The following is a 10510-nucleotide window of genomic DNA, read 5'->3' on the forward strand; positions in this document are numbered from 1 at the left end:
CCTATTTCTTCTCCAGCGAATCTTCCTGACTCAGGAATTGAACTGGACTCTCCTGCACTGCAGGTGGAATCTTTACCAAATGAGCTATCAGGGAAGCCCTATCAGTATATATACCTACCCATAACACCAGTGCCACAATCAAGATACAAAACATATCCATTGCCCCCCAAATTTTTCTTTTTATAGTCCATCTCTTCCCATACCTCTCTCCCCTGCTTTATGTCACTATAGTTTTGTTTGTATTTTCTGGAATTTCATATAATTATACAGTATATAGTATTTTAGTCTGATTTCTCTCAGTCAGAATAAATGTTTTTGAAGTTCATCAACATTGTCACCTGTATTGGAATTTATTCCTTTGCATTGCTGAGTGGTATTCCATTGTAATAAATATACCATTAAAAAATTATTCACCTGGTGATAGTTATTTGGGTTGTTTCCAGTTTGCAGTTGACTGTGTTATTGTGAATAAAGCTTATCTGAACATTCTGGTGGGAGCCTAAACTAGTAAAATCTTTTAATAGGTCAATATTGTTCTGTATGTCAAAATATTAAAAATATACCTACCAAAATTACATGATGTACAAGATTTGCTTCTAAATAATCTCCATTGGCAGGAAGAAATAAGTGAGGGTGTAGGTGAAAAAATATTAGTCATCACTTGATAATTATTGAAAAGGGGAGATCGGTACATGGGGTTTGTTAAACTATTTAACTTTTACACATGTCCCAGTCATAAAATTTTAACATGCATACCTCTTGTCGTAAAGTCACATATGCACAAAGAATGTTCATACGAGATTATATTTAATTGAAAAAGCTGAACAATCTATACACCTAACAAAAGAGTGGGTAAATAAATTATGGCACATTCACTGAACAGAATACTATGAAGTCTTTAAAAATCATGTTTTAAAAAATATTTAATGACATTGAAAAATATACATTTTATATACAAATATAGGTTACAGACCAATTGTATATAGCATGATTCCATTTTGTTTAAAATAAAATATATTGTAAAATACAAAGGCTGAAATGTTAGCAGTGGTAGGCTATGTGGTAGGATTATGAATTTTTTTATGATCTTTACAGTTTCCTGTATTTAAAAAATTTCTACAATGAAATGTGATACTTTCATAAAGTTTTTAATGGAAGAAAAATAGTATTTCATTTTTCTCTGGTATTTTGCATTCCTTCCAGTTCTTTCTCCCTTCATTGTCTTATTTTTAACCCTACAAGATCAATGGTGGTGGTTTAGTTGCTAAGTTGTGTCTGACTCTTGCAATCCCATGGACTGTATCCTGCCAGGCTCCTCTGTCCATGGGATTCTCCAGGCAAGAATACTGGAGTGGGTTGCTATTTCCTTCTCCAGGGGATCTTCCCAACCCAGGAATCGAACCTGGGGCTCCTGCATTGCAGGTGGATTCTTTACCCACTGAGCTGTGAGGGAAGCCCAGAAGATTGATAGAACAGCTTTTTTTAATACTCCCACAGGCTTGAAGTAGTACATTCTCAGAACTAGATGGAACCTTAGAGACTAAGACTGATCCCGTTTTTTTTTTAATGAAGAAACTGAAGGTTAAAGAAGGGAAGTGGCTTGTTTAAGGCCAACCATACAGAAAGTGGGTATCAGAACCAGGACTAGAAATCAAGCCTCCTGAGGCCAACTCTAGGGACTTTTCTCTGCCTCCTCGAGGAAAGGATCCCAGTTAAACCCAGCTGCTGGCAGAGAAGGACTAGGCATTCTTTAACAGGAGGCTCTAAACAGGAGACACCTGCTCTGACTTCTAACCCTGGCCCTAATGCTGGCCGCAGACTGAACCCTCCCCCATTATTCCAGGCCTCAATGGACCTCCCAACTCCACACACTGACCAATCCCCATAGCCCTTGCCAGAGGCTAAATTAGGATCTGTTCTGCACGTGGAGACTTCTGTCCACTCCCACTTCCCAGTATACAGATCCGTCTGATGGAAAGGTGGACAGGGGCAGAATAGGGGTGAATCCATAGAACATCCTCCCTTCAAGGGTCAAGGGCAGCACTTTCCAAACAGGCAGTCAGGCAGGCACCTTTTCACAAGAAAGACAAGGGCAAGTCCAGGTCTCCAACGGAGGATACTCATAGCCAGCGTTCTAACTGGGGGCAAGTCTGGCTTCTCTTGAGACATCTCTCCTATCAGCCCGCGTGGTTCTTTGGGGTCCTCAGCCTGCTGGATCAGTAGGGCCAGGCCCAGAGGCCCTCCTGGGGTCCCCGAGTTAGCTGAGGGAAGGGAATGGCCTAGTGTAGGGTGGTTCTTGAAAGGCCTTTGCGAAACAGGGGCGGGGCGCCAGGCGCGGGGAGTGTTGAGAGCTGCTGGAGGAGAGCCAGAAAAGATCGAGGGAAAATATGCCACCCGTGACGCCCAGTTAAAGGAATTGGAGCGACAGGAAGGAATGGACCATCCTCTCTTCACCTTCATTCCTGGAAGCTCTGTCAGAACTCCATGCTGGGAACCCCAGCGGAGAGGACGGGGACTCCCTCAGGATTAAGGGGGTCCCCAAAGCTGAAAAGGAATTTCTCTTCCTGTGAGATAATTGGACTTGTCCTGTCTGCCTTGGCGCCTCAGTTCCCCCTTTCTGTAAGATGGAGCAGCAATAGCCTTCCTGGCCGCATCTCCTTGGGGAGAGAAGTGAGAATGCATGAGAATCAGGTACAACATTGTTGAAACATCTCTGGTTTCAGGCTCAGCATGGAGGGAGAGAGGTGTCACACTAAGAGTTACAGCCCACTTTGGTGCTTTTACTGACAGGTACTGCAAGGCTGGGCATTTAGCTCTGGCCTTTTCCAAGACTAGGACATTCCTCACCACCTGCACTCTTAAATTTCCAGGGTTGTTTTGGGAGAAAAGGAGGGGCTCAAAACTTGCCTCTCCACCCTCCCTTGCCCAGTAAGGGGAACTTGCTCAAAGATGAAAGTGATCCCTCAGTGCTCAGCATCTTTCCAAGTGGAAAGAATTCCTTTGGTGGCATGAGGTGACCCTGTCTCTAACTCTGTGGAACATTGTCCCAACCTTCCTTGCTTGGAGTTCCTGAGATCTGGAAAATGAGCTGTCTCTGTCTAGCTGTAATATTGTGTGTGTGTTGGGACAGTTTGGGGGGAGGAGGGGGAGAGGGGCAGGCGAAGTAGATAAAGGGGAGGGAAATGGGAAGTGATGTTGCAGGTATTAACCTGCCCAATAGATTTTGTTTCCCCTCCCACAAATGTTTAGGGAAAAAAAGACCCTCAAAGCCAGAGAGTAGCTTCAGGGTGAATTTTCTGTGTTGAAGGCTTTTCAGACCCAGGTAGCCCTCTGCCCACCTGACCAAATGAAAGATAAGAGTGAAAAAATAAAAAGAGGTCAAGGTGAACATGTGACTCTCCTTTTTACCTCATGATCTTTGTAGAAAGGATGCCAGTGGCAGCAAAGCTAGAAGCCTAAATGACAACGTGGAGGAAGCAAGGACCAAGGAAGAAAAAGGAAGCTGACCACGTGTCTTTCTTGAAAGAGTTTCCTTTATTTCTCTGTAGCCAAAACTGTGAGCTCAAGGGACTTACAGTGTGGGCAAGGAAACAGATGATAAGAAACAACTAGAGAACTAGGCATGAGAGCAGAGCATCAAGATTTAGCAAAAGTTAAAAAAAAAAAATCAGACTGGATGAAAAAGCTGAAAGATGGTCAGAATCAGGGGAGACTTCTGGGAAGAAGTGAATCTTGAACCTTGACTTGGAGAATTCAGGTATGGAAAGAGGTGGAGAGTGTATCTCTGACTACAGGAACAGGAGGAATCTGAATCCGTGTATAGTGGGAGATCGAGGAAAGAAAGTATTTCCCTTTTGAGAACACCAAAGCTCCAGGAGATGGTAGGGGAGGCTCTCCCAATTTCCTCAATACCTGGAACACAAACACTGCTCAGGCTTCTGCCCCCTCTTCCTTCCATGCTTGCAGGGCTAAGGGGTAATTCATAAGGTAAGGATATTGATCCCATAGACAAAAATCAGTGCAATTATTTTACAATCCTACTGTGAACGTGCAGGTCACTGTGTGGGTGTGCATGCTTGTGTGCATACATGCACATGTGTGTGCGCTACTCTACGAGGACACACACATGTCTTGTATTCTGTAAAGCTGAAGCAGAGAAGGTGGCAGTCTGTCTGGCACTCTGAGGCAGGCTGCACAGCATAGCGAGCAGGGCACAGGACTTGGATTAGAATCTCAGCTCTGCCGTTGTCCATCTGGGGGAACTGGTTAAGTCTCTTCACCTCTCTGAGTCTCATGGCCTCACCTGTAAAATCAGGATAACAGTACCTGCCCCATAACGGGAGGGTGAAATGAGATCAACCATAAAGCACATGGCTTATGTGCAAGTTGCTCAGTTGTGTCCGACTCTTTGCCACCCCATAGACTATACAATCCATGGAATTCTCCAGGCCAGAATACTGGAGTGGGTAGCCTCTCCCTTCTCCCGGGGATCTTCCCGACCCAGGGATCAAACCCAGATCTCCCTCATTGCCGGCGGATTCTTTACCACCTGAGCTATAAGGGAAGCCCGATTCATAACCTGGCTAATAACAGGTGCTCAAGCATGGACAACTTTCTATATTAGTTACCTGCTCCCCCAGCCTGCATCACCCCCGGGAACCTGCTCTGCAAGCCTAAATCCCCACTACTTCCCACCCACCAAGCCCCAGCTCCTTTGTTGAAAGAGCTGTTCAAGGCAGTGCTAGGCACTATTTGAGTGGGATGGGGGATACAAACATGAAGCAGGCAAAATCTTGATAGCTGTGGAAACTAGGTGATGGGGGTTCACTGTACAGTTCAGTCCTTTGAAACCCAAACAAAGTATAAAATGAAGCAGAAGCAGTCCTTGTCCACATGAAGGTTACATCCATCCCATATTTACAGCAAGCCAGCAACTCACTTGTACACCTGCCCGGCAGAATGTGCAAGGAGGCCCTCGAAGAGAGACTGAGTGCTGGGCTTCACCTGAGACACCTTTCAGAGGTGAGCAGCTTTCTGGAGCTGGGGTGCGGGGGGATGGGGGTTGGAGGGACAGTTGGGCTCATCCTTGGAACAAGAAAATTTGATTTGCAGAGAACAGGGTGGAAGGGTGGCGCTGGTTACAGGGGTCCAGAGTCAGAGAACAGTTGCCAACAGCATGGACTCTGGCACAGATCTGACTAGTGTGCTCTGAGAACTGCAGTCCGGTTGGGTGTGGCCAGAGGGACAACACGTTAACCCCTTAGCACTCAATAAACAGTTGTGGAGAAGGCTTAATTGATCAGGTTAATCTGCTTTTGGCTAGTGAAGTGCCCAGCCTGGAGGGGGCCTATTTCAGGGCTTCGGCTGGGAGGTGTGGATGAAGGAGCATGGAGCTTGAGGAATAATGTGGTTGCTTGGGTGTGGGAGGTACTCCAGGTGTAGAACTGGAGAGGATAGGGCCTGTTGGAGTTGGGTGGGTCTGCTCGAGGCCCAGAGTTCAAGGTAGAATTTACAAGAAGGCTAAACAGAGCATCATGGACAATGAAGGGTAAAATATGTCTCCTGCCCAGGCCCCCTCAGCCTGTTGCAGGCCCAGAAATCCCCTGTGCCATCTGTCTGCATTCTTTTCTAGGCACCTTGAGGCTTTGTTTTCCAAATTAAAGAGGTTCCTACAGAAACTCCAAGACCTGGGGAGGGAGTGGCATGTTAAACCACTACTAGCGTAACTCCTTACCTGTGCAGAGAGAGAGCATGTTCTAAAGCAGTACTTCCCAACCTTTCAAATTGAGAGCAAGACTCTCCTGGAACAGGAAGGGACAAAGGGAGATGGGGTATCAGTGGAGCTGGCAGGTGAAGAGGGAGACTATTTGGCTGAGGATAGACTTCCTTGGCAGGTGACAGGGAAGACAGCAGGCTTCAAAAGGAGAGGCTGGGGCAAGAAGCAAAGGCCACCAACTTTGACTGGGTCACAGTTATTTCTCCTAAAGATCTTGTGGTCCCCCTCCACCCCTTTTCTCCTCACCCTGGCCCCTGTCAGTACTGTGGTCCCCACCTGTCTTGACACACAACAGGAAGAAGGCAACCAAGAACAGCCTAGAATACTCGCTACAGGATTGGTCTGGTTGGCTGGGGAAGGATGCCCAGGACACTACGAGGCTGGTCTCCACCTGGAAAGGCCAGCATAACTCAAGTCTCTTAGTCAGGTGCCAGGACAGAAGGCCCTAGAATCCAGCAACCATGGAACAGGGCAGTGATCATTAAGGAGTGACGCTAATCCCAAGTTAAAGAGATAGCCTTAAGAAGTTATAATTAATTAACCAACAGCATGCCTTTGCCAGCTGTATCTGGGAGGTTCTGGGGACACCAGGGGTCCAAGCTCACCTTTCATGGCTATTATCTAGCAACCATAAGTCATTTCTTTTTCATCTTCACTGCTACCACTTTTGGAGTGTATACCATGTGCTAGGTACTTTATTGTTAACGTTAATAGCTAACAGGCATTGAGCACTTCATGGTATGGCAGGCTCAGAACTTGTATTATCTCAGTTCATCCCCACAACAGTCCTGTGATACAGATACTGTACTGGTCCCCATTTTACAGAATGGAACACGGAAGTTCAGAGAGGTTTAGCAACTTGACTCATTGAAGGCCACACGGTTAACAACTGGGAGAGGCAGGATTCAAACTCAGGTCTCATGGGCTCCAAAACCACATAGTGTGTGCTTTAGCAGCCCGCTCCACAGTCCCCAGCATGCTTTGCTTCTGACTGGTGATGCCTTCTCCCAATTAGTAGATTAGTCATGTGTTGACACTTGTAGTCTCGGTCTAATGGTTTGTTTATTTAACTGATGGATGCTGCTCCCCATTTGAGGCCATTAGCATTTAAACAAAACAAAACTCTTGAGCCTGGCAAAGTGACACTGTGTTTACTGTTTTTCTCCCAGTGTTAATTGTGGGTATTTTCCAAATATGTATTTTGGTGTGCTAACGGTCCCTAAAGAGAACTTTGGAACAGTGTAGTAATCTCCTCATGTATAGCTCCAGCCCCACTTTCCTTAATCTCCTTGGTGAGGGGGACAAATGGTCCAGGGGGCCAGTCTTGACTAGGATAGAGAAGAGAGATGGTGACTGTTCCATTATCAAGAGTTAGGGGGCAGAGAGACTGGGTTGGGCTAGCAACTCTGTCCTTGGGGGCTAAGCCTTGGAGCAGCCCCCCTCCACAGCTGGGTAGGGAATTTCGTATTTCTTTCCAGGACAATAAGAACATTTGTGCCAAGGCAGAGGAGGAGGCCGGGCGCTCCGAGGCATCTCTGTCCGACTCTCTTGACACTGTCCAATTGTTACTGTTTGAGTTTCTGCTTGGATCCCTGACCATGTCCATTTAGAGCGGGCTGGCTTGGGTAAAGACAGTGTAGGGCTGAGGAAGGACAGAGAGGACCTGTTGGACTGTGGGCGGGGGTGTGAGGTGGGCAGGGAACTGGACTAACTCTAAAGTGACCACATTACAAATAAGCTACGGCCAAGTACAGGGTGAATCTTGCATCCTTAAATGAGAGGAAGGAGCACTTCCACTGTCCCTCCTCCCCTAGGGTTGACTGCTGTTGATTGGGTCCGGTTTGTTTGTAGCTTCCTTCCTCTGACACAGTGGGGTTCTGTTTGACCTTGGGGTAAATGGATGAAGAGCTATAGGTTTGATCCTTATATGGGACAGTTAGCTTCACACTGAGAAAAAAAAAACAAAACTGGCTACCTCCCTCCTCTCAACTCCATCTGCAAACAGATGGGAGTTAAACTGGGAATTTTATGGTTCTCTGCAAACCCATTCTCAGTCTTGGAAAGGCGCATCACCCAATGTGTTCTGATAACAAGTGTAGCGGTGTCTGGTCCTAGGAAGTCAGCCTGGGACTGGGAATGAACTAAGGCTGCTCCTTATTTTCTTCCTTACTTAGGCATCCAGCTCTGGAACTGGGAGTTCTCAGGACTAGGAGGAGGTAGGCATCTGCCTCCTGCATAATTAACTACACCAGTCTCAAAAAACGTTGATGGCCCATCTCTCTGGGCATCATGCTGTGCCTGGCACGAGCTAGTAATCCGGACCCGGTCCTGTCCCTCCCGAGTTTACAACCTTAAGTCACACGATAATGACAGATCCCAAATGCGGGCAGTTAACAAATACATCCACTTGTCTGTTGATCACAAGAGATCCATTGAGGGAGCCACAGAGATAAACAGGGCCCCCTTCAAAGAGCTTTCAGTCTAGTGGGTAAATAGGTAAGACTGAGTGGGGAGTGGGGTGGGGGGAGAGGTTCAGGCGAGGAAACGCCTTCAACGTGGGCATCGCAGGATAGAATTTTTTTTTAAGTGCCCATTGGCCTGTGGTTGGGTTTTCTCTTGAGCCGCGTCTCCCGTCCCGACTGAGGTTTAATTCCAGTGCTCCAGCGAGTGGGGTGGATACAAAAGGCTACAGGCAACATCGCTCTACGCTGCGAGGTGGGCAGCCCGGGACTGGGAGGCGGGGGCCGAGGCGATCGTCGTGGGCTCGCCCTTTCTCCTTGGGTGGCCGGGGTGTGTCACTGGCCCTTGCCTCTCTGAGCCTCACGGTCCCCTGCTAAGGTCCCTCAGCGTATTTTCGGGACAGTTCCCCTCCACTTCATCCCGCTCGCCGCCGAGTCCCCGCTGTGCGCGTTGAAGGGACAGGTTTGAGGCGGGAGCCGGGAGGAAGCTCTGGGTAAAATCATCCCGGTCGGTCAGGTCGCAGCGTGTCCCTGCGGCGCACTGGCCAGGCCCCGGTTGCGGGAGACACCGCGGCCCACCGGGTCCTTCAAACACTTCCGACGGGCGCCTGCGTCCCGGGCGGCGGCCGGGGTCCGGGCTGGGTGGGTGGGGGAGCGACCTGGCCTGGGTTCGCGCTCCCGAGAGGTGTGCCCGCCCGCGAGGTGCCCGTGGCCGCGGGGCGCCGAGGCTCCCCCGAGGGCAGGCTGCGCGCCTCTCGGGTCTGGCCACCGCAGGGCCGCCCGGGCGAAGTGGGGCGGAGGGAGTGCGTGTGTGTGCGGGGGGGGGGGGAACTGCGCTGGAGCGCAAGCCTCCGGGCCGGGAAGGGTGGGTCAGGGAGCCGCGGCGGCGGCGGCGGCGGCGGGAGGAGCGAGCCGGGAACCCGGGAGGTCGGCCGGGCTGGCGGGCCCGGAGCCGCGGGGGGGAGGGCGGAGCGCCGAGGGCGGAGATGGGGCCGTGGGAGGGAGGGGGCTGGCGGGGCGCGGCCAGGGGGCGGGACGCCGGGACCCGGGGAAGATAAGAGCGTGCTCGCGGGGAGCGAGGGCGGGAGTGAGGGAGGGGCGGGGGACTTAGAGACCAAAGAGGAGACAAAAGGACGGGGTGGGTGGGAGGGGCGTGGACAAGCGGGGGTAGGGGAGGGGCGCCGGGGGACGCCTCGGAGGGAGGGGTATGTGTGTACGGGTGCGGGGGGGGGCTGGGGAGGGAGGGACTTAGCGAGGGACGTGAAGGGACAACATAAGAAGGGAGCGCGGGGTACGGAGAAAGGCGGGGTGGGCCTGGAGTGCTCCACCACGCTGGCCACGAAGGGGAGGGGAAGCCGCGAAGGGGAGGCCGCTGGGAGGAAGGGCCACACACAGGGAGGGGGATCCTGAGGAAGGACAGTCCGCGAGGAAGGCGGGCCAGGGCTTCGGCGGGCTTGGGAGGGGAAGGGTGAGCAGACGCGGGGAGAGAGTGCTGCAAGAACCCGAGGGTGGAGGCGGATGGGCGTGTGTGGAGCGCTGAGGGCAGCGATTTAACGCTGCCGATCGGGATGACCTAAAGACCACGGTGGGGGCCGCACAGACGGGACGGGACTACTGAGGCTGGACGAAAACTGCCCAGGGGAAAGTGGGACCTACGAGGGCTGCAGAAGGGTGGCGGAGGCGGTCTTGGGCTCGGCAGGAAGGCGCCACCACCGCCCTCTGCCCGTCCCCAGCGTGCCCCGCCCCGTCCGGGGGCCCTAAGGGCAGGGGCCTGGGCCGTGGGGGAGCCGAGCCAGGGCGGTACCATTCGGAACAGAGAGGGGGGCTGGGAGGGAAGGGAGGAGCCAGGGGTCAGAACCCTGTTGGGGGCGGGGGGGGCCACACCCTGGGAAAAAGGCTTGGGCACATCCAGAATGGACCAATCAGTGAGCAAGGCCAGGGTGGCGTCAAGGGGCAGCTCTGGCCAATGGGAAGGGAGAACACTTCGGAGGTTCGGAGGAAGAAAAGAAAAAAAAAGCCCCACGGAACAACAATCGAATCCGTTTGGGGGCTTGGAAGGCAGGGAGTGGGAGTCGTTTATAGCACGTTCCAGCGCCTGCCCTCCCCTTGGAAGGATAGGGTCGTTTGCATCACTCGTGGGCCGCGGGGAACACACGGCGCTGAGGAGGGTCCCGAGAAAGTAGAAAGGGATTGGCCGTTTACTGGGGGCACTTGATTGGGTGCTTCGATTTTGGGGGGGTGGGTGGGACAGAAGTGGGAGCTTTGTGCTCAAAAG

Source organism: Capricornis sumatraensis, chromosome X (assembly GCF_032405125.1).
Source record: "Capricornis sumatraensis isolate serow.1 chromosome X, serow.2, whole genome shotgun sequence".
Classification (NCBI taxonomy): Eukaryota; Metazoa; Chordata; class Mammalia; order Artiodactyla; family Bovidae; genus Capricornis; species Capricornis sumatraensis.